The sequence below is a fragment of the Lissotriton vulgaris genome, unplaced genomic scaffold (assembly GCF_964263255.1).
Source record: "Lissotriton vulgaris unplaced genomic scaffold, aLisVul1.2 SCAFFOLD_1570, whole genome shotgun sequence".
Lineage (NCBI taxonomy): Eukaryota > Metazoa > Chordata > Amphibia > Caudata > Salamandridae > Lissotriton > Lissotriton vulgaris.
This window is the reverse complement of record NW_028249592.1, coordinates 60,984-84,742: the sequence shown is the minus strand read 5'-3', so window position 1 is coordinate 84,742 and position 23,759 is coordinate 60,984. Positions and strand designations below refer to the sequence as shown.

Genomic DNA, 23,759 nt, shown 5'->3' with positions numbered 1-23,759 from the left:
CACCAACGGCTTGGAGGGGGAGATGTTGAGGGGGGCCCAGGACCTCCCACGCATAAACCGCCGTCTGATCCCAGCCCTGCTCTACGCGGATTACGCTGTTATCCTCGCACGAACCCCCCGAGAACTTCAGAAAGCAGTGACCAGGTACACGTCATTCATGGGCAATCTTGACTTAAAGGTGAACGTGAAAAAAACGTTCGTAATGACAGTTGGTAGAGGCCAAAAAAGAATAAACCCCATACTGCTCAATAATCAAAAGCTTGAAGCTACCCCCCAGTATCCTTATTTGGGGGTCATGATAGACGACCAACTTAGCTGGAAGCCAGCAGTGAACACAAGGGCACACTTATTCAGGAGGTCAATCGCCACCTTAACAACTTTCTCTCAGAGACTAGGCAAAAGACCACCAGTAGAGCTCCTCAAGATCTACAACGCCAAATGCCAGGCAATCGCAACATATGGTGCGGGAGTCTGGGGTTACACTGATATTAGTCCCATCCAGAAAGCAGAAAACGCCTTTTTAAGATTCTTGCTAGCCACCCCCAAAGGCACCTCTACCTATGCAATGCATCTAGAATTAGCTATACCTTACATAGAGGACCTAATTAAAATAGAACCGCTGATGCTGTGGCGCCGCATTTGGAAGTCAGACAAAAATGCCCTGACGCAAGCCATCATTTCAGATTCAATGAATTTGGACAATTCCACAAAAATAAAATGGCTTCTTTATGTTAGAAACTTTTTTAACGATCTAGGCGTTGAGAACTACTATTTGGACCCGGTATCTATAACAGACATTTCGAAAAAAGATCTTAAACAGAAAGCATTAAGACACCTGGAATCCTTAAGACTTGCATCCAATTCCTCAAAAACGGCAGTTATCCATGCAAACATGATTCAAGTAGCCTATGACATTCACCCGTATTTGGCTCTTCAAACATCAACCTACGAGAGAATGCTAATTACAAGATTCAGGCTAAATACCTTCTTTAGAATGGTCACCTTTCCGTCACAAAACTGTTGGAGTGCCATACTCCCGCCTTGCCCATGTGATGGTCTATCATCGCAGTCTAATTTGCATGTGATCCTGTTTGTAAATACCATCAAGCCCACAGAAAGATCTGGCTTTTACCGATATTAAGAACTTGGGGGCTGAGACAATGCAGACCCGCTCTCTTAAGATTGCAAATGCTGGAAACGGAAAATGTCTGCTATTTTGTTAGTAGTTTCCTAAAATGTATCATGAAACATAGAAAGAATCTTTAAAATCTTCGTCAGTTTTAATTTGAGCGGCTCCTTGCACATCTTGATTAACTTTTTTACTGTGAAATGAATTTTATATGAAATTTTATGTAACATATGTATTTTCACATTGTATGATATTTTCTGCTCTTTTATGGTTTTTCCATTGTGAACAAGCCGAATAAAGAATTCATATATATATATAAGTTCTCCCTTGAAGGGGAACCCGGACATGCATATAAATGTGCAAAGTGTCTGAACCATGTTTTAGGATCTAGATGGTAGTCCTGGGCTGGCTTGCTCGACTTATTGCCGTTTGCAACAATCCGCAAAAAAAGTGATTGATCTCCTGCCCTTGCTGCGGCTAGCAAGTCTTCCCAACCAGAGTCCTCCCAATGTCTACGTTCTAGTACAGTCTGTGCTTGCTGTGCTTGAGATTGTGTTCCTTTTGCCTGCGTTGTTTTGATTCTATGGCCTGCTATTTTTATTTGTTCCATTCTGTAACAGTTCTCTCGTGTAACGTAACTGGTTTTATTGGTTCTATTGTACGGTGCTGAGACACCTTCGGGTAAAGTCCGCGCTTTATAAGAATGCATAAAATAAATGACTTCACCTGGGGTTTCATGTGGGTGCTGTGCTCTCTGTTGTGGGTCGGGTTAAAAGACCTGTGGATAAACAACTGCGCATGCGCCAAGGACAGACACTGCTTCCCACAGCGCGGGCTAAAGAGGCAGTGCATTAGATGCGCATGCGCTACTGACAGACTCGGCCTCCCACTGCGGAGCGAGGGCTAGAAGACCTTGGATAAACAAGTGCGCATGTGCTGGGGATAGACACTGCTTCCCACAGCGCGGGCTAAAGAGGCATTGGATTAGGTGCGCTTGCGCTGAAGACAGCCTCGCCTCCTGCTGCGGAGCGAGGGTTAGGGGGCCTTATGGATGAACAACTGCGCATGCGCTGAGGACAGACATCGATGTTACTACAATTCAACTCCAGAAGTCGATGCAAGAAAGATTTCTTCATTTAGTTCACAGCACAGGCCCCGACAGCACGGAGCGCAGTAAAGGACTACAGCTCAGAGCCAGCACAGGTGGGACGGGGTCCGAACAGAGACACAAAGAAGCACAAGAATAACCGTGTCCGCGCGGGGACACAATGAATGAGGGGGGTGTCTTTCCTATGCGCATGCGCAGTGAGACGGAGGAGTTTCTGTCCAGGGCAGGTCCTAACTCGGCGATAGGACGTAGTATCTTCGCTCCGCACGTGCGCAGCTGTGACGCGCGGTCCTGCGCGGGCCCAGCAGTGAGACGCTTTGTTTTGTTTCGTTGAGCTCGCGCGTCACTCGGAGGGGGGAATAACACACCGGGCCCCACTCCTCACAGGCAGCCGGGCCCCCGGTGCCTCCCTCCCCCCAGACCCTGCAGCCCCCACTGAGCGGGGCTCCAGCAGAGGTGAGGGAAGCCTCTGACCCCAGGGTGACTCTCGAGCACGGGGGCATCTTCAGGACACTGAGAGGCAACATTCAGGGCACTGGGCTGTGCAGTGGTTTCCAGACTCTGAACTGTTTCATACATTTGTGACTTAAGAAAAGAAAGTGCATTCAAAATGAATAGTTCCACCATCTTTATAAAACAATGTACATACGCAAGCATAGAACAACTGTATGTAGCGTTTCCCTACTTTGCTTTCCCGAGTGTGTGTCTGTTGGTCTCTGTGTGTCTGTCTCCCATTCCCTGTAGGGAAAGTATGTAGCTCCCCGTTCTAGAAGAGTCGGTCAAGAAGGAGCACACTGCATTGAATAATTTCTTGGTATGCACTTTTTATTAGTATTACAGGAAATCACAATGATTGATTGTCTCTGTTATATTCTTCTTTCCCACAGGGTCTTCCTCTTCAGTCCCTTAGGTGAGCCTCAGCCACCGTCGTCCCTCGGAGAGAAGGAAAAGACCCAGGTAAGTGTTTTTGCTTTATGGTTTAGTCAAGGGAGGATGTGAGGTTGGAGCAACCTGTAATGTCCTGGATTCGGGCCTAGGTACACAAGACACAGGACACATGCAGTTTGGTTCGTGGCGGCAAACTACCTGACCACGCCCGGCGCTCCGGGCCTTTTATTACATAACCTACGTACCTACGTACGCGCTAGGGCCAAACCACCGCCTCTTTACGTTCTAGGGGTGAAACCTGTGGAAACAGTGGGAGGGGGCGTGTGCGGCAGTGGTACACTCCTACTGCCCGCGACACTACATTCCTCCTTTACCTAGGGATGAAACGAAAACAGCAGAACCAAACATTTCACAAATGTCTCTGGGTGGTGGTGCAGATGTTTCCACTGGCTGGGGGGTTTACCACCAACAGGTCGACAGTCTAAAGTGTAGTCTCTGAAAACCATGGACAAAAACCCAGCACATCAAACAATAAACTTAAACAGTCTTACTTTGGTCTCGGCGGGGTCTGTCGCCTGGATTAGTTCAACGCCAGCACTGCGCTACAAAGTCTCGGTACCTCTGGGAAGGTCTGGGGCTGGGAGGTAGGTTGTACCTCGATTGGCTGCGGTCTTCCCCCGTGGCTTGGGGGATTTCTCTAGCTTCGCTGGAGTCAGCGCTGCTGGGGGAATCCGCTGGTTCCAACTGACCTCCATTGCTCGGGGCAGCGTCATCGGGCTGCCGAGCTGGGGTGCTTATTCGAGAGGTTCCGCAGGCCGGCGCAGTGGGCTTCGAGGTCCAGTCTCTGGTGTTAGGTGGTCTGTGTGCCAGTCGTCCGGTTCTAGGCCTTCCCCCCTTTCACGCACTTGTTTGAAGAAAGAGATGTTCCTCGTGACTACTTCCCCATTCCTTACGGCGGTGACCATCGTTCCATGCACTTCGGTGACTCTCCAGGGGTCCAGCTCGAACGGCAGACGGAACTTCCCGCCGGGATGGCGGTCTTTCACCAGAACTGCGTCACCTACTTGAATGGGGCTGTTCTCGGATATTCGCCTCCGGGATGCTTCCTGGTTGTTTTTTGAGCGTTGTTCCATGGACCGGTTATGGGGGGTCGGAGCCGTCTCCCACCTGGGATGGTGCGGGAGGGTGTCCACCACGGCTCGGTTGAAGGATAGGCGGTTCGGGGCAACCCCGGTGGTGCAGTGTGGAGTCTGGCGATATTCCCGTAGGAATTGGTAGATTGCTAGCTCTAGGCATTGGCCGTCGGCGACTGCGATTTGGATGACCTTGTTCAAAGTCCTCATCAACCTTTCTACTTCCCCGTTTGCCTGTGGCCACCTTGGTGTAATTCGTTTGTGCTTGATACTGTGGCTCCGCAGGTACTCTGTGAATTCGCTGCCATTAAACAGGGGTCCATTGTCTGTGCGGACTTCTTTCATGATTCCGTGTGTTGCGATGATTTTTTCAAATTTCGGGATTACTTCGGCGGCGGCAGTTGAGGGTACAATTTCCACCTCGGGGTAGCGGGAGAAATCGTCCACCACGACAAGCATGTTACTGCCCCCTGGGAGGCTTCCAAAGTCTGCGCTTACTCGGGCCCACGGGGAGGTAGGCCCCTCTTCGGTGATAACCGGTGCTGGGGGATTTGGTAAGCTGGTGGCCAGGCACACAGGACAGCTGTGGACGACCTCCTCGGCGGCTCTGTCAAGCCCAGGGAACCACAGCTTGCTGCGGAGTCTGTTCTTTGATTTGACGATTCCTTGATGTGATCCATGTGCTAACTGGGCGGCTTGCCGAGTGAGGCTGCTGGGCAACACGAGGCGGGGGCCTCTCAGGAGACACCCTTCGGTAGACACTGACAGTTCGTCCTTGACTTGATATAGGGCCTTCAGGACTGCCTGAGCGGCTGGGGTTCGGAAGGACGCTGGGCTTTGCAGAGTTTTCCAGTCGCCGGACTTCAGGGCTTGGATTGCGATCTGGAGGCAGTCGTCCTCCTTGGTGGCCCTCGCAACCTCTTCCAGGGACATTGGGCGTGGCTTCAACCGCTCGATAACAAGCCGGACATACTCTTCGGTGGCGGCGGCCTCCGCCGCTTCCGCGTCCGTGACCGGACGGGCGTGTCTCGAGAGATAGTCTGCTGGGTTTCGGGTGCCCGGCCGGTACTCTACTGTGAACCGGAACTCCTGCAGCTGAAGTACCCACTTCTCGATTCTCGGTGGTGGTCGAGATGATGACCCCTGGAAGATGACCCCTGGCTTGTGATCAGTGATCACGGAGAACGGGTGTCCATAAAGGTAGATGTGGAAGTGGCGGCACCCCCATAATATGGCGATCGCCTCACGTTCAATCTGTGAGTAGCGCTGTTCGGTGGGGGTTAGCGTGCGGCTGGCATACGCTACTGGGGCCCACTCCCCGCATGGTTGGCGCTGCGACAGAACTGCTCCCAGGCCGGTGGGGCTGGCATCCACTATCAGTTGGGACTTGTTCTGTGGATCGAAGTAGGCTAACGTCGTGTCTGCCGACAGGGCCGCTTTGGTGTTAATGAACGACTCTTGCTGCTCCGGGCCCCAGTTCCAGGTGGCATTTGACTTGGTGAGGTCGCGGAGAGGCCCTGTGAGATCTGAGAGGTTCTTGATGAAACGTCCGCAGTAAGTTACCATGCCTAGGAAGCTGCGGACGGCTGTTACTGACGAGGGAGCAGGAGCATTGTGTATGTCTTTAACTTTCTCGGGGTCGGGGCCCACTCCTTGGTCGGAGAACTTGTACCCAAAAAAACTGATGTCCCTTCGCAGGAATTCGCACTTGTCTTTGTGGAGTGTCAACCCCTTCTCTTGTAGTCGGTTGAACACCGCTTGAACCCTTTGGATATGCTCTTCTAGGGTTGGGGCGTGAACAAGGATATCGTCGCTCACATTGAGCACGCCGTCTATGCCTTGGAGGACGTTGTGTACGATATTTTGGAAGACTTCTGCGGCGCTTGAGATGCCGAAATTCAGCCTGGTATACCTCCACAGGCCCGCATGAGTGGAAAAGGTTGTGATAGCACGCGAGTCGGGTGGAGAGGGATCTGATGGTATTCGGACCGCAGGTCCATTTTGGAGAACCACTTGGAGCCTGCGAGTTCCCCGATGATGTCATCAATGGTCGGTGTCAAGTGGCGTTCCCTTTTGATGGCTAGGTTCGGGATGCGCATATCTACGCAAATTCTCACTGCGTCGGGCTGCTTTGGCTTCTTGGCCACTACAATGGGTGATACCCATGGTGTGGGTCCCGTGACCCGTTCGATGATGCCTGCTCGTTCCAGCATTTGTAGTTCAGCTTCGACCTTGGGCCGCAGGTGGAAAGCGATTCGCCTGTGTCGGAGGGCCACGGGGGCAACTGACCGGTCGATGTGAAGCCGGACCGGGGGTCCACGGAGGCACCCGATGCCCTCAAACAGTGAGAAGTGTTCTGCCACTAGATGGTCTAGTCCTTGGGCTTGCACCGTTAGGGCAAAATGTATGAGTCCCAGCTCCCTTGCAGTCCTGCAGCCGAGAAGGAATCCCGATCCCCCTTGGGACACGTAAATGTTCGTTTCTAGACGGGTCGAGTCGTGGGACCTGTTGTCCGGAATACTCCGCACAGGCGCAGGGGGCGCCGGGTTCCGTAGGCGAACACTTGCACTCTGGTTGGGTGGAGAGCGGGGGCATCTTCGAGGCTCTGGTACACGCTGGCGGCCATGAGGTTTATTGTGGCACCTGTGTCGATGAGGGCTTGGATTGCCTGGCCATGTACTTGGACGGAGCACATGGGTTCGGTCGCAGACGCTGCTGCTAGGGTGTTGAGCATGCGCGCCCCGTGGACGGATGCTGCGTCATCTCCATCGTCGTCCATGTCGCTGCTGGTCGACGTGTCTTGCTGCGGCGCCACCTGTCGCACTCTCCTGGGTGTGCCACTCTGTTTTTTCCTTTGGGACGTTAGACAGACGCTAGCAAAGTGGTTTGCTTTCCCACACGCGCTGCAGATTTTGCCTTGTGCTGGGCAGGCACCCTTGTGGGGGGTGGGGCCTCCGCACCAGATGCAGGATTGGTCTTGGGTGGGCTGCCCTTGTCTCGCGCGCACTTACTTGGGTGTACCCGCCTTTTTGTCCGCTGGGTGAGGTCTGATGGCCCATACGGGCTCCGTCTTGACTGTGACGGGTGACTTCGGCTTCATAAGGGCGGCACGGGCTTTCGAAACTTCTTTGGACCGCCCTAGGGCTAGGATGTCGCGCATGGACATGGCGTCAGTTTCGAGAACCCTCTCTCGCAACTTCAGCGAGGCGCACCCTTGGATGAATTGGGCGCGAATTTCATCTTCTGCATCGGGGAGGGTGCACGTGCTAGCCAGTTTTTTGAGGCGCGCGTAGAAGACGTCGACGGACTCTTCTGGTAGCTGGCGTGCTTGGCGCAGTAAGAAGCGTTCATAGTCAGCGCTGGCAAACGGCTCAAAGTACCTGGTGATGGCATCGCGGAGGGTGGCGTAGGTGTGTGGAGGGTCGCCTTCCGTGATGTCTTTGGAGATGTCGTGGATGGCCTCACCACCTAGATGTAACAGCATGGCGCGGCGTCGGCAGACTGCGATGTCCGCCGCGATGAAGTAGTTCTCCAGCCGCTCCACCCATTTCTTCCAACGGGTGGCCTGTGACGGGGGAGGTCCTGAGACTTCAAACGGCTCAAGGTGTGGCACGGTGGCCATGTGGGCCGTGTTTCCGTCGACTGGGAGGCAGGGGTGAGGCCGTGGGCTTCACGCGGGGCACCTGGGAGCAGTGCGGAGCAGGCCCGGTAGGCCCTCGGAGCCCTGGAGTGCTTGGCAGAGCGCCGCAAGCGTGGTGCAGCAGTGCACAAGGAGGGGTGGGACGTAGACCACCTCGTCGCCAGTGTAATGTCCTGGATTCGGGCCTAGGTACACAAGACACAGGACACATGCAGTTTGGTTCGTGGCGGCAAACTACCTGACCACGCCCGGCGCTCCGGGCCTTTTATTACATAACCTACGTACCTACGTACGCGCTAGGGCCAAACCACCGCCTCTTTACGTTCTAGGGGTGAAACCTGTGGAAACAGTGGGAGGGGGCGTGTGCGGCAGTGGTACGCTCCTACTGCCCGCGACACTACACAACCAAAAAAAAAAGAGTAGCCGATGATTTCTGCTCTTGTCTTTCTTTTCCATCTCACTTATTTCCTTTTCCCTGGGTCCCTTTCACCCCTCAGCCTCCCCTCTCGTCCCTCTCTGACTCAGCCCCTTTCCAAAATCCCCGTAGACGCCCACGCTCCTGCAAAAGCCACGTTACTCCAGGGCCATAGCGTGGTGACTCCACGTCCTTCAGTGAGGTCTGGTCTCCTTCTGTTTCGACTTTCCCTCCTCCGCCAGGTTCGGGTGTTCCGCTCGCCAACAAGCTGTGACCTCCCCAAGGCTCCAGTTCTCTCTCTCGGAAGGCTGTTCAGTGTTCTCGGTTTTTCCTGTCTTCCCTGCTGGTTTCTCCGCCTTAGGTTATGGCTCACTTGAGCTCGTGGAATGCCTTTCTGGCGGGTTGGGGAGGATTTACCAAGTCTTAGTTCCTTTTCTCTTTCTTCAGTAGGTCGGTTAGTGGTGCTGCTATTTCAGAATAATTGGGTTTAAACCGGCGGTAGTAGCCTTGTAAGCCCAAAAAGGATCAAATGCATTTTTTGGTGGTAGGGAAGAGGGTATCTAAGACTGCTCTCAATTTCTCTTGTTGCAGAGCGATAGCCCCATCTCCCAATAAATAGCCCAAATATTTGACTTTGGTAAAGGTTATCCTGGACTTTTTGGAGTTCACGTGGAGCCCTGCAGTCCTAAGTGCTTGGAAAATCTTCCCACAATGGACGAGATGTAGTTCCCAGTTAGGGCTAAATATTATGATATCGTCTATGAAGGCTAAGGAGTACTCTTGATGTTGGGAGCAAACTTTGTTCATAAGTCTTTGGAACGTCGCTGGTGCTCTGTATAACCCAAAAGGCAGTGCAGTAAACTTGCATAGCCCATTTGAGGTGCTAAAGGCGTTTTTTTCTTGGTCTTCCTGTTTAAGTGGTACCTGCTAATAGTTTTTTGTAAGATCGAATGTGGTTATATATTGGGCTAAGCCTAATTTCTCGAATCATCGACTCTTGGTAATGGGAATGAGTGAAATTTCAAGATGGCATTGACTGCTCGGACGTTTATACAAAAACGGATGGAACCATTAGGTTTCAGAACTATGACAATGGGGGATACCAGTTACTGCTGGAAGGTTTTATGACTCCTAGTTGTAACATGCTCTCTATTTCGGCAGGAACTGCGTCCCGCCTAACGCCTGGTATTCTGTAGGGGCATTGTTTTATTACTTTATTTGGTGGGGTAACAATGGCATGCTCGAGTATTGTTGATTTTCCCAGGAGGTCAGAAAAGATGGAGGAGAAGGACTCTAAGAGGGTCTGAAGAGACACTTTTTGTTCCTCTGTTAGATGTTCGTTTATGGGCAATTTATTCAATGTTGAAGGAATGGGTTTTGAGTCAGACAAAACGTAATGGGTGTCTTTGGGGAGGGGTCCCAACCATTTCTTTAGTAGATTTATGTGGTATATCTAGGTTTTGGTTGAGGAAAGGCATAACCGGTAAGTAGTGAGTCCTATCCTTTCAGCACCTTCATATGGTCCCTTCCATTCTGCCCGATTTTGGTGTATAGAGGAAGGTAGGAATAGGAGCACCCAGTCATGGACCTGTAACTGTTGTCACTTCTTTCCTTTATTGTAAGACATCTGCTGGCTTCTTTGAGCTTTTTCTAGCTTTTTGTGAGCAAAATCTCGCAATTTATGTATATGGTTTCTTAGGCTTTGGGTGTATTCTAGATGGTGTTGTGTCTCTTCTTGTTTCTCTTTTTCCCACGCTTCTCTTGCCATTTCAAGCAAGGTTTGTGGCTATCTCCCGTAAAGAAGTTCAAAGGGAGAACAACCCAAGCTTCTCGGAACCTGGCTTCAAATAACAAAGAGGGCGAGTGGCAACAACATGTCCCAATCTTTCCCTTCGGTGGTTAGCATTTTCTTCATGGTTAGCTTGAAGGTGGCGTTATATCGCTTGCACAGACCATCTGTCTGAGGGTAATAAGCCAATGTTTTTATTTGGGTAATTTTCAAGGTTTTACAGACTTGTTTCATTAAACGAGAAACAAAGGGGGTACCCTGGTCTGCCAAAATCTCTCTTGGAAATCCTACCCTCGAAAACAATTCTAGTAACTTTTCACTGATGTTTTTTTCGTGCTTGATGTTTGTAGGGGAAATGCTTCTGGGTATCGAGTTGCGTAATCAACAATAACCAGTATATAGATATATAATCTTTTTGATTTTGGGAGAGGACCCACTAAATCCATACTTATCCTCTTATAAGTAAAGCACTGGGTGTACAAGCGAGTCCGAACATTAGGGTAAATACTATTTTATCATGTCTGTGAACCATCCATTGATTACACCCACCAACTATTAAAACAACAAATCCATGCCAGGACTGTCCAACATGCATGGAAATTAAGAGTGCCCTGACAATGTACAGGGTCTAAGAAAAACACAAGTTAAATTGTCAAAGCAGACTTGATACTCTTGTCATAAGAAAAGTTAAGTGCCAAAAAACCTTAAACGAGGAAGGATTGCTTTTAATGGGCATGGCTCCATTGCGTATTATGTTGCACTGGGTAAACCGGTCAGTAGTAGGAATCTCGCTGGACACTGGCATGGTGAACAATGCCCTTCCAGGCTGCTCATTCCCCTGCGTGATCGTCGTTCAGCACAGAGTCCACATGGCCTACACCTCTATCACACACACTCACAGCTCTTTCTGCTCCGGGCATTCTGAATGTAACCAAAAGTTGATTTCACTCACCGCCATGACGAGCTCGAAGGGATGTTTGTACACCCGCACCGGGGACTAGAACTTTAAAAGAACTGGTCCCCGTGGTGGGCCACTATGAACTCTAAGGCCGTGGCAGACATAGTTAGGTAAATAGCAGGCCCACGGGTCACCGCCCTCTTTCTTTTGTTAACAAATCAAAGCTCCCCTTCTGTTCTAGGCCTCTCCCCAGCCTTTAGACCTGCAGCGGCAGGCAGTGCTATGTGTTTAACCACACGGCAGGGTCACAACTGTCTGCAGGCTGGGCACACCTTGAGTGACCCACACCTTTCTGTTCCCTTCAAATATTTATTTTCACTTATCCATGCAGCTATCCCACACGGTGTTTGTGCCTCGCCGTCTTTGAAATTCAGCGGCCGGTAGACCCGAGCTTTTAATTATTAATTAAGTGGCCGCTAGGTGCCTCTCTGGGAATATTCTGCTCCTCCTGCTCATTAGCTGAGTCCTGATCCTAGCAGCAGGGGCGAGGGAAGCCCAGGAGGGTGGCAGGCAGGAAAGCATAGTCTACTGCCCTTCTACAGATATCAGTTGTCACTTAATGCAGCTGTGACAGGTGAGGGCGGCATTCTATGCAGCTGGCCCAGTGCCTGGACTCTACCTGGGGGCCATGACAAATAACTCTTCTGCTGCGCCCTGTCTTGACCTAATCTAGTGGTGTATAATGTTTTAAAGTAGGACATAAATTCCCCCTACATATCCTGTGGGTCAGTGATCTGCTGTCCCGACGAAGTTCTCAACTCGGGGATGTATACCTTACAATAGGGAGGTCTAATCATCCGTGTTAGGACTCGTCCCGGCCACTCGCCTTCGCCGTATTTCCTGGCATTGTAGTATTTCCCCATAAAAAGGATCTAACTCTCAGCGTATCTTTGAATTCTGTGAGCAGGGACAAACGTCGCTTGTCTATTTCGGGACCTGTCGCCTGGCGTTGTTCAGAGTCTAACGGCCCTAGGTCCTTTTCCAGGCGGGCTAACTTACTGCACAAATCCGGCACTACACCGGCATTTTTGGATATACACACGCCCTTCATGTATGCTTTAAAACCCTCCCATAACATTGCCACAGTGTCTAATGAACCAGTGTTAATGACGAAGTAGTCCTCTATCGCTTCTAGTTATTCCTGTCTAAAAAGTCATCATCTAATGCGCGGCTGGGGAATCGTGGGACCTTCAATATTAATAATACCGGGGAGTGATCCGAATATGTGCGAGGAAGTGTCCGGATTACATGACACCAGCTGATAAGTTCTGGGTATGCCAGCCAATAGTCGAGCCTCGTCCATGTGGTATGACTGCCAGTGTAGTGAGTATAGTCAGTGCTATGCGGGTTTTGCGTACAACCTATGTCAATTAAGGAGAATTGATCGCAAAGCGAGCTCAATGCCTTTCGTGCTCACGGTTTCGGATCTAGTGCTCTCGAAGTGGTGTCAAGTGACTGGTCCTGGACTATATTAAAATCACCCCCCAGTAAAAGGGGAACTGGGCCTAGCTGCGCCAGTTTAGAGAGTAGGGTATAATAAAGTCCAGGCAGCCGCTATTGGGGCCATACACACAGACCAATGCCCCCCTGTGACCCATTAACGGGCCCAGGACAATGATATACCTGCCTTCACTGTCACGTATTACAGAATGCAAATGGAAGGGGAGTCATTTATGTATAAGAATGGCAGTTCCCCTTGCGAAGTTGCTGAAGTTGGCAAAATATCGATGTGTTCCCCAATTTGCGGCAAAGTGGGCCTGATCACTAGGAGGCAGATGAGTTTCCTGTAAGAAAGCTACATCTACCTCTGACGTAGTAAATACTGTGTTATCTGCCTTTTCTTGCGAGTGTTGTTCAGGCCGCGGATGTTCCATGTCACCAAAACCACCTCTGAGGGTACAGAATTATACCCTAACTGAGCCATGGTGGTGGTAAAAATGAGTGCTTAATGAAAATCAACCGTGCGTACTTGCCAGTTACATCCAAGTGTGTACCTAAGAACGTCTCAGTGTAGCTAAACAATGTCCCAGCCTCCCCCCCACCCAGCCTCCCCACCCTACCAGAGAGGCAAAACCATTACTATCCAGAAACAGTGCAGTACTAATAGTTCCTCTGCATCGCTGAAAAACAACCATAAATAGTACTTACTAAATTCACACAACAATTATAAGGTGAACACCATTAGGGGTGGTGGCAGTGGCCCTACAGCTACGTTGCAATAAAAAATTATACTAAAAGTGATTGAATGAAATCCCAACTTATTCAAGTCTCCATGTAAAGGAAGGCCATATTAACAGTTTAGCCGTGCCCAGATCCCGAGAATACGTCCATGCTGACGTCTGAACCACTCTGCGGAGGGGGAAGTCTTTTGTCCTCAGCTGGGCGTTTGTTGTTAAGTTTGTAAGTGTGACAGAACTCCTGCACCTCCATAGGATTGTCAAAGACACGGTCTCTCCCATTGATCTCAACACGTAACGAGCTGGATAGAGCAGTCCTAGATTTCTGAGTGTTGCCTTAACTCCAGTGTATTTCCGCCTGGCCTTCTGTACCATGATTGTAAAGTCTGGGTATACGGACAGCTTGGAGCCCTGCCATACCAGTTCGCCCCGTTCTCGTGCCAGGCGCAGGGCCGTGTCTCGATCAATAAAGTTCATGACATGGGCAGTGATGGGTCTGGGCGGGCATCCAGGATTGGGCCTTGGACTTAGTGATCTATGAGCGCGTCCTATCACAAAGCCCATAGTGAAGACTTCTCTACAAAATTAGTCTATCAGGATTGTTTCTACCAAGGTGTCCATGCGACCAGTGGCTGTCGATTCTGGAACACCCAAAATGTGCACGTTATTTTGACGACTGCGCACCTCTAAGTCCTCTTTCTTGATCGCAACGTCTTTGAGGTAACGTTCCATTCGGCCGAGCCTTTTCAAGGATTGCGCCGTTCCATCTCCTAGATCTGATGTATGCGATTCCACCACGTCGAGTTTTCTGTCGTGAACTTGGATCTGTGATCCCAGATCCGCCATGTGCTTATCTAGGGCATCAAAGCGCACATCTAGGGCTCTGAACCTCGCTCTCATCTCTTGTAGCAGGGAACCTAATTGGTTGGTATCACCCTCTAGTGTTGTGTCTTTCTGGAAACCTTCCGCCATGTTGTCAGGGGCTTCTTGGGCTACTTCGTGACCTTTTCGAAGGGGAGGAGGCGCTGTTTGGGGTCTTTGCGGCCCATACCGCAGTTCCACCCGCCAAGTATTAATTAAGCCCAATGTCAGAGTCTTCTGGTTATGGCCGCAGAGCAGGTGCAAGTAGCTGGCGAAGAGAGATTAGGCAAGCAGAACTGATAAGCAAGGAATGGGCATCCAACCCGTGTTTGTATTTTCCTGGCTACAGGGGAGGTTTTGGGTATTTCACTTTTGTCTCCCACAATGGAGCTTGTGGCGCAGCAGTGGTCGAGGCACAGTACTTCCATGGAGCAGGTTGTTTGAAGACAAGGCAATGTGCAGTGGGCAGTTAATGTTTCAAGTTTGCTGCAGCATAAATTGGGGGCTGGGGCGGGGACACTGCTGAGGGTCTCCTCATATCGTCGATTCCGCCATCTTGAAAGTCGTCCGCCTGGAGACGCCGATTTCTGCCGTTCCGGTGGTTTTCTCTCAGCACCGCAGGGAGACTTTTAATCAGGATCCTTTCCGCTGCATTTAGACGTCTTTTCCCTGCCCGGTAGCCTCGCTGGATAGCGGGACATCACGTTGTTGCAACGACTGCTGGCGGAGCTTCAAAGCCGAGCGACCATCTTGGTCTCTGGCTTGGCCACGCCCTCGGCTCTTACCTCTTCTTCAGCCTTTTCAGTCTTCTAATCAGACTCAAGGTATTTACACAAATGTCCGTTTTACTTTAACATTCTTCACTTACTCAATGTCCTTAAACTCCTTGGATTGTTTCAGGAAGAGTTTCAAAACGTTCTCTTGATTTATAGAAGGTCAAGAGATCCACCACAGTTTTCATAAAGTTTATATTCTTACCGGTATGTGTTAAAGCATGCTAACGCTTTACCATTCAGAGCGAGGTGTTGCTTGGCAACCCTTTGTTGATTCTCTTTTCTTTTCTCTTTTGCAGGAAATCGGAAACCGTGCCGGGAGAGGATTTGGAGCCGGAAATTCAGAAACAGGAAGGAACGTCTGAAATGTGCTCCAGGCAGCAAGAACACAGCCGAAGACACTGAGTGAAGACAGGGAAGTAAGCAGGGTGGAGAGCTGAAGAGCTTCGGATGATCTACCATCCAGGTCCGGAGTCAGGTGAGTGTTTAGACACGAAGGGAAGCATCGGGAACCAAGTGGGTGGGGTTTAAATAGCTTTGGGTCTCAGGTTTTCTCACGTGTGCATGTGAAGGTGATTCGGGGCTTAGATCTTTCCCAAGTAATTCACGTGTACATGCCAAGACAGTTTACACATGCAGGAAATGCCTCCTGGCACCCCCCAAGGTCTTCGTATGTGACAGGGTTTTTCCGGATGCAAGGCATGGAAAGATCTCACCAATCTTGGAGTATGTACATGTGTTTCTGTTTCCAGGATCTTTCTAACGCATCATAACCCTTCCAGTCAATTAAATACTGTAATTAACCATGTATACGTTTTGCGATTTTCTTCATATGCAATATTGTCTCCAACTACAACAGGAGGAGGAGGGTTGTCTTTTCGTGTGGACGGATGTAATGACTGATATTTTCCTACTTTTCTGGTGTTTCAGCTAGTTAGCTATAAAGTAATTACTCATCACAGTCCCTTCCCAGAATGCCTTACAACAAAACACCACATTCAGACTACCTATCTGAGAAAGGAATAACATAAATAACTAAAGATACTATAGATCATAGCTCCGAGGGTATGTATAGCAACGTCCTCCGATGAATCAGAATCAAATATCAAATCAGGTCAGCAGCGTCTTCCGACGATCAACGCGCACTTGCGCGAGGAACGCACCCTGGTGCGAATCAATATCAAATCAGCAACGTCTTCCGACGAATCCATATCAAATCAGCAACGTCTTCCGACTAATCAAATAAAGTCAGCAACGTCTTCCGACGTTCAACGAGCACTTACGCGAGCAACGCACCCTGGTGCGAATCAGCAACAACTTCCGGTGAAAATCAGTACATACCTCTTACGCTATGTTGGGTTGGTCTACCAGCAATTTAGGTATTCCTGCTTAGGAGCCGATTTCCCTTCCGTATCTACAATTACTCATTAGAGGGGAACTAGCACATCCCTCTGTAAGCACTTGGTAAAAAAGGGGCCCGACCTTCCTCCACAGATAATAAGGACAAATTATATATTCTCCCATATAGTCATCCCTAATCATGAGCAGCGCACCTTCCCATCATCAGTTACCTGTAAGAAGGGAATCACCCCTCCTTCTATGCAACAGCACCTGGTTAAGAAGAACCCACACTCCCTCTTAGTGACAACAAACAAATGGAATAAAGGAATAATTAGATAAAATTAGTCATACATGGAACACCTCACCATATTATTAGACATCTGCAATCTGAAGACTGGTCCATCTCTCTTTCCCTCTTTGGTTGGGTCAGGACTCTCTGTTCCACAAACACGTCTGCACGTCTGCACCGTGATGCTTCACAAGACCGCCAAAACCACCAGACAGTCATCTCACCCTCACTTGGACCCGCTTTCACTAATATAGAATCTAGCTCTCTCGAAGAAGAAGAACCCGCCTACCGTTCTTATGAGATTCCTGTACCTTTCCGTACCAGGCACACAACAGCAGCTGGCCAAGCGTTTGTTATGGCTCCAGCGCGAAGAGAGCACATTCCTCCAATAAGAAACGGTCCTTGCTGGTTCACTACTAGCGAACAACACATTGAAACTAAAACATTGCCTTTCACCTGAAGAGGCTTAGCAGGATGGTGTCAGAAAAGAACATGGCATCGCTCGAGCATAGGCCTTTAGGCCCGAAACAGAGCGAAAAGCAAAACATAAGGGGACATAAAGCTGTCAAAGTCTATAGGCAAGCCCTACCAACTAGGTGAAATAAAGGTCGGGAATTCAACAAAACACCATACATGTTCGAATGATAGCAGCATATACTGAGATGGTGGTAAGCAACGGTCATAACCGAGCCAAAAAAGCACCAATACCTCAGTCACTACAACGGATCATGTGGTTTGAGCAAAGATACATGAAAAACTGGGTGGATGGCATATTCAGAGGGCAAAGTTAATCTCATTGAAACTGGATTCAAAATGTAATTTATGGGAAAGTGGCCAATGAACCTGGGTTTTAGTTTCTTGGGGCCTTCAATCTGGATATTTCTGGTTGATAACCAGACGAGATCCCCTACTTTATAGGGTGGTGCTGGTGCTTTGTGTTTATTGACTGATAATTTGACCTTTTTGTTTATTTTTGGCTAAACTACGCTTGGCTTGTTCTTGAAATCTCGCAATTCTGTTAATCTTTCGGTCATAGCAGGCATACATCTGAAAGGATGGCAGGAATAGATCGTGGATGTAAGCCAGTTATAAAAAAGAAAGGGGAACAGCCTAAAGCTGCATGGTAGCTATTGTTGTATGAAAACTCTGCCAATGGTAGGACCTCATCCCAATGAGCCGATATAATGGAGGTTAGGCACCGTAGACTTAGTTCAAGGTATTGATTAACTTTTTCTGTCTGGCCGTCAGTCTGTGGGTGAAAAGCGGAGGATAATGCTATTTCAATTCCTAAATGTTTGCACAACTGACTCCAGAATTTTTAAATAAATTGAGTGCCCCTGTCGGAAATTATTTTACTGAGAAGGCCATGTAGTTTTACAATATGGTTTAAGAACACTTCACTAAATTCTGTAGCTGTTGGTAGTTTTTGTAAGGGAATAATGTGCCCCATTTTAGACAACAGATCCACAACTACTAAAATTGCAGTAAAATTATGGGATTTAGGCAAATCTGTGATGAAGTCCAAACTGATAGTATGCCAGGGAAGCGGAGGTATGGGCAATGGTTGTAGAAGACCTTTAGGGGATAAATGGGAGGACTTTTGTCGTGCGCTCACTGGGCAGGCTTTTATATATTGTTGGGCGTCCTGTCTGATGTTTTTCCACCAGAAATGCCGCTGACATAACTCTAAAGTTTTATTGACCCCTGGATGTCCTGCTCTACTAACATCATGATTCCAGTGTAATATCTGTTGTTGCAAGTTTTCCTGAGGGATAAACAGTTTATCCTTGTGGAAGAAGTAACCCTCAGATATGGTGTTTTGTTTCTGAACTAGCCATTGCTGTTCATTTAACGTCTGAACACTCAATTTAACTTGGTCTAAAAAGGTGTCCTCTTGTGTGACTGCCACTATTTTTTCAGAAAGAATTATACTTTATGAATTCTTTGTTTTGCTAACATCCTTTTCACAAACTAATCTAGACAAAGTGTCAGACAGCAGTTGCTTTTGTCCAGGGCAGTATGTTATGATAAAACCGAATTCACTAAAAAAAGTAACCAGCGCATCTGTCTGGGAGCGAGTGCCTTAACTGTGGTGAAAAACTGGAGATTTTTATGGTCTGAAATATGGTAATTGTATGCTTTGCACCCAATAAATGGTGTCTCCATTCAAGAAAGACTGCTTTAATTGGCAACAACTTGCTTTCTGCAATGGTATAATTCTGTTCAGCTGGTAACAGTTTGCGCGAGTAGAAGGCAATTGGATGTAAATGTCCAGTTGCAGCATCGTTTTGCATTAACACGCCTCCCAATGCAGTTTGGGAAGCGTCAGCCTTGACAAAGAATGATTTATCAGGGTCTGGGTGAATCAAAAAAGCTACTGATGTAAAAGCTTGCTTCAATTTAAAAAAAGCTTTTCCAGCGTCTGGGTTCCATTGAAATTTCTCACCCTTTCAAAGTAATTGAGTGATAGGTGTCACTATCTCAGAAAATTTAGATATGAAGCTCCTATCAGAATCAGCAAAACTTTGTACTCGCTGCGTGTCTTTTACAGAAGAGGGAGTGAGCCAATTTAAAATTGCTTCAACCTTTTTTGGGTCCATGATTATTCCTTCGGGAGAACGCCAATAACCAACAAATTTGACCTTCTTTGTGTTAAATACACACTTTTCAAGTTCCACATACAAAGAATTGTCTCTTAATCTTTGTAGAACTGAGAGAACATGTTCTTCCTCAGTCTTGGAGAAGGCCAGCATGTCATCAATGTATACGATGACACAGATATCAAGTAAATCATGTAGGACTTCATTGATGAAATTCTGAAATGCTGCCGGGGCGTTACAGAGACCGACTTGCATTACTGTATATTCGAATAGACCATATTTCGTGCGAAAGGTGGTCTTTCATTCGTCTCCTTCCTTAATACGAACAAGGTGATACGCACTACGTAAACCCAATTTAGTATAAATACTTGATCCTTTGATTTGATTTAGAAAGACTGAGCTAAGAGGTAATGGATAACGATTTTTAATCGTTGCCTTGTTAACTGCGCGGTAATCTATGCATGCACTCAGATCGCCAGATTTTTTAGCTCCAAAGAAAAGTGGCAAAGAGACTGGTGACGTAGAGTGTCTTATAAAACCAATCTCTAACAGTTTGTTTAAGTATGTTCTCAAATATTGGTTTTCAGGCTCAGTTAAGGCGTATATCCTACTACAGGGTAAGACTGCACCAGGGATCAAGTCTATCCTGCAGTCGTACACTCTGTGTGGTGGTAATTTAGTTGCTCAGACAGGATCAAATACATCAGCATAGTCTTGATATTCGCTGGGTAACTGTGGAGAATCTTGTTGTAAGGCAGAACTAAATAATGGAGTTATGGGATCTTGAGTTTCCGAATAAAAACTGACTGGAGAGTATGTTTCGAATTAGAGGACTACGTCATAGGAACAAGGTGACCGTGCCTCTGTCTTGTCCTGTTTTATTTATACGCAAGGTGTGTGGTCTTTATAAGCACCCCTGCACTTTCCTCCCTAATGTATGACCATATATTCTGTAAAATGTTCCTATGTACCTTTTCACCCCCTCCCTCCTTGCACATACCCCTTTGACTCCCTGCCTACCATATGACCCTTGTTTTAGTATATCCCCCCGATTTATTGCTATCATTTGTCAACCGATCTTTCTGTATTACTCTTTGAACCTGTAAAGCACTCTGATACCCTCACGGGTCAAGTTCGCGCTCTATAAAACTTTAAAATAAATAAATAAACAATGATTTCTGCAATAGGAGGAGTCTAAAGTGACAGTTCTTTTAATCCAATCAATTTTCAGATTATGTAGTTCTAACCAAGGAACTCCCAGTATGACACCAAAAGTGGGTGTATCAATTTGATCGAAACAGTTTCTTCAGTGTGCCCATTTTCTCCAACTATGGCCAAAGGTTTGATATGAAACTTAATTAATCCAGAGGCTAAAGCTGAGTCGTCTACAGCTCTGACTGCTTCTGGTTCAGATTTTGCAGCTTGAGTTATTCCTAATTTACTAGCTAATTCCAAATAAAAAAAATTGCCGGTAGCCCCAGAATCAATCAGAACAGCCAAGCTGTGTCTTTCTTGAGTTGTTATAATAAAGGTTACCCTAATTGTAAAGTGCTTCAGAGTACGATTAACAACATTAGTGGCATACTGTTAGATCTGTACTGAAGTTGTTCTCAAAGAAACAATCTCTTTTTTCTCTGGGAAATCTAGTTTTCCGACTCGCTCAATGGTTTGTCTGTTATTGCTATAGTTTTCATTTTGTTAGTTTTATCTGGATAATCCTTAGCAAAGTGACCTGCCTTGCCACAATGAAGACACAAATTGGTTCCACGTGTGTGTTCTTTTCTTCTGATTCTTTTTTCTCAACTCTAAAATGCCAAGTTCTTAAATCAATTCTAGGTCTTTTACTCTATCGCTCTCCCAATCTGTGATTTAACTTAACCACTAGATCTAAAAATTCTGCGTAGTCGTCAGGCAAATTAACAATGTGTGCCAAAGAATCTTTTAATTCATCTCTAAGGCCCGATGGAAAAAAGATATTCTTTTCCCCTCCGGCCAGTGTGTTTCTGATAACAATCTGTTGAAATTGGTTGCATAGGTTAAAATATCCTTGGACCCCTGGCATAGATTTAAAAGCTTGTTATCAGATGCTTGAATAAAAACATGTTTGGCAAATAAAACTGGACATAGCTGTTTTAAAGGCAGCTAGATTGTGCAATAAAGTATCATTTGTGTCAACCAAAGGCACAGCCCAGGTGGCCGCTACGCCTCCTATATAAGAGATGATGAAAGCTATCTTGGAAGTGTCAGTGGAAAAAACCTGCGGGTTACATAAAAAATCTAACTGGCATTCCTAAGGGAACTGGGGTTCGAGTTACCACGGTGACTTGCAGGTTCTGATCAGTGTTTGGGCCTTGTGTACTAGGGGAAAAAAAGATGATGGACCAAATTTACCGGGAGCAATGATAGGTTAATTTTCTCCTGGTTGTGGGTCTCTCCACTTAGTAAATTCTGTTTGGGTTCTATCTAGCTCTTGTCTAAGGGCCTGGTTTTCCTACCTTACTTCCTACATTTCTTCGGTTAGCTCCCATACTGAAAGGGTTAACTGAGACGAATCCATGTTGTCCTGTAGTATAGTTCCTATATTTCCAATAGGCTCTGCGCATTGGAATAATATATCCTATAGATTTGACGTAGGACTGAGGTCAAATAGGTCTCTATCGAATATACTCAACTTAACTGTGTGTGTGCCAGCTAACTCAGAGGTCACTAGAAACTTTCTCGAATACACAAGAAGGGATTCGTTTCTGACAACCGCATAAACATGACAACTTTGTTTCCCAAGAATAATAATATATCTCTCAGAGTCGCGGAAACAATAGATAAGTATTTCACTCAGTCAATCGTGCATGCTTAGTTTCTACAGAGTTGCAGAGAAATAGAGAGACAGGCGTTTTCAATAAAAGGTTTATTGAACAGTCTTCTTTCTCATGCAAGAGCAGTGAACTGCTACAATCGTTAGGCAGACTTCAAAGTATAATGCGTACAGCGTAAACAGTAATATGAAATAATACTGTAAGAGCATTATATGGTTTCTAAGCCATATAAAAATACATACATAAATACACAGGCTAAAATACTCCCTGGTGCTACTAAAATACGCCTACCCCAATGTACCTAACCTAAGTCTAGTACGCTGGAAGAAGTAGGTATTGTGTAGCATAGGTTTTAGTTTTCTTTGCCAAGAATCTACCAAAGGTTTCTCTAGGTTCTAATCATCTCCATACCTTGGTTAGAATGAAGGAGGTTTGGTATCTCAGTCTCGGGACACTATTTCCCAACACCCCGCAAGGGGAGCCGGAAACACTGGAGCTGGATTCTCGGCAGGAGCAGGGCAGCTTCCTAATCAGTGCGTCAGCTGGAGAGTCGGCGTCCTTTGGCACTTGCTGTAGCGAGCTGCGTCGGGCAAGTAGATAGTCGAACTGCTCCGAACCACCGTAGTTTGCCACAGTGCATGAGCCGTTACTGGTCCAAGCAAAGTATTAACATCCGTTGGCAGGACTGATGGGAGTGTGAGACAGATTTCTAAAACGTATTCGTCTCCGCATAGCAGGTATCGTAGAACAAGTAAGATGCAATCTTGCCAGATTGGTCTAAATGACATAAACCATGTAGTATTCAATTCTCTTAAACGAGTTAATCCCAAAATATGGACTATGCGCTCACAATACTTCATCACCAGTAGAGTGTTCTCCACGGTGAACTGGGTATCGCTGGTGATTTGGCTTGCCATATCGGAGTAGTAGGAGCAAAAATATTATCCCTGCTGCAAGTCCCAGAACGAGAGGCAGTCCGCCAAACACAGAGTACTCGAAGTTTTGAAATTTGCCTAGGACTGCTTCAAAAGGTGCTAACAGTCCCGAAAAAACTGTCTTAAATACATGTACAATACTGCTCGTATCAGACATGTTTAAGATATGACTTAACATTTCTGAGAAATGTATAGGGCAATTTGTTGTTAAAAGGGCATGTATCTCTGCAGAAGTCCTTGTGACTTGTAGATCATACGTCTCTTTGGCCGAGGTCAATGGCATAGTTTTTTGCAAAAGAATGGCTTTAATTCTGCTTAAAGTATCAATTCCAGTAGAAGAGATGTTCAGTGAAGGCCAAAGTTGCGACTCCCGGTCTGTCTTGGTTTTTGGAAACAATACTTGCATACAGCAAGTGACCCTGGCTGACACAGCTACGAGATAGGGTAAACCTGGCAACATGCCACAGCAGCTGTGATCATTCAACATGAGGTAACTTCCATTAGAAAGTTGTCCAAAAATTGGATCAATCACTGCAGCTGGTGAACCTTGCAGGTGGCAGGTTAAGTTGTTAGAGGAACCATTGCAGGCCCGTGTAAATTAATACCCTGGCAAAGAAGAGAACCGCTTAGTGCGTTTTCACAATTTTTACCACTAAGAAACACTTATTTCGCCCCACTCCAACATCGGTGTGTATATGGTAAGTCCCAGGATGTCTTGATGTATTCTTTACCCAACCTTTCATATGTGCCTGCTGGTATATGTTTTAAGCAATACTGAAAATGGAAAATTGTAACGGGCAGAGTGATTGTTCCGTGTATTATCCATTCTGTGGCTGGTCTTTCAGCGACAGTTAATGGCAATGTTTCCAGTTTTTCAATGTGCAGCACCATATAGTCTGCTTCCCTCTGT

The 23,759-nt window shown here is 47.3% G+C and overlaps 1 long non-coding RNA gene across 1 annotated transcript in view; it reads left to right on the top strand.

Moving 5' to 3' along the window:
- Nucleotides 1-2,577: 2,577 nt before the first annotated feature.
- Nucleotides 2,578-23,759, top strand: part of LOC147663534 (uncharacterized) — a 33,606-nt gene continuing 12,424 nt past the window's right edge. Inside the window, exons 1-3 of the long non-coding RNA XR_015305300.1 lie at nucleotides 2,578-2,693; nucleotides 3,125-3,194; nucleotides 15,171-15,349. This is a non-coding gene — a long non-coding RNA (uncharacterized LOC147663534). The remainder of the gene's footprint in view (nucleotides 2,694-3,124; nucleotides 3,195-15,170; nucleotides 15,350-23,759) is intronic.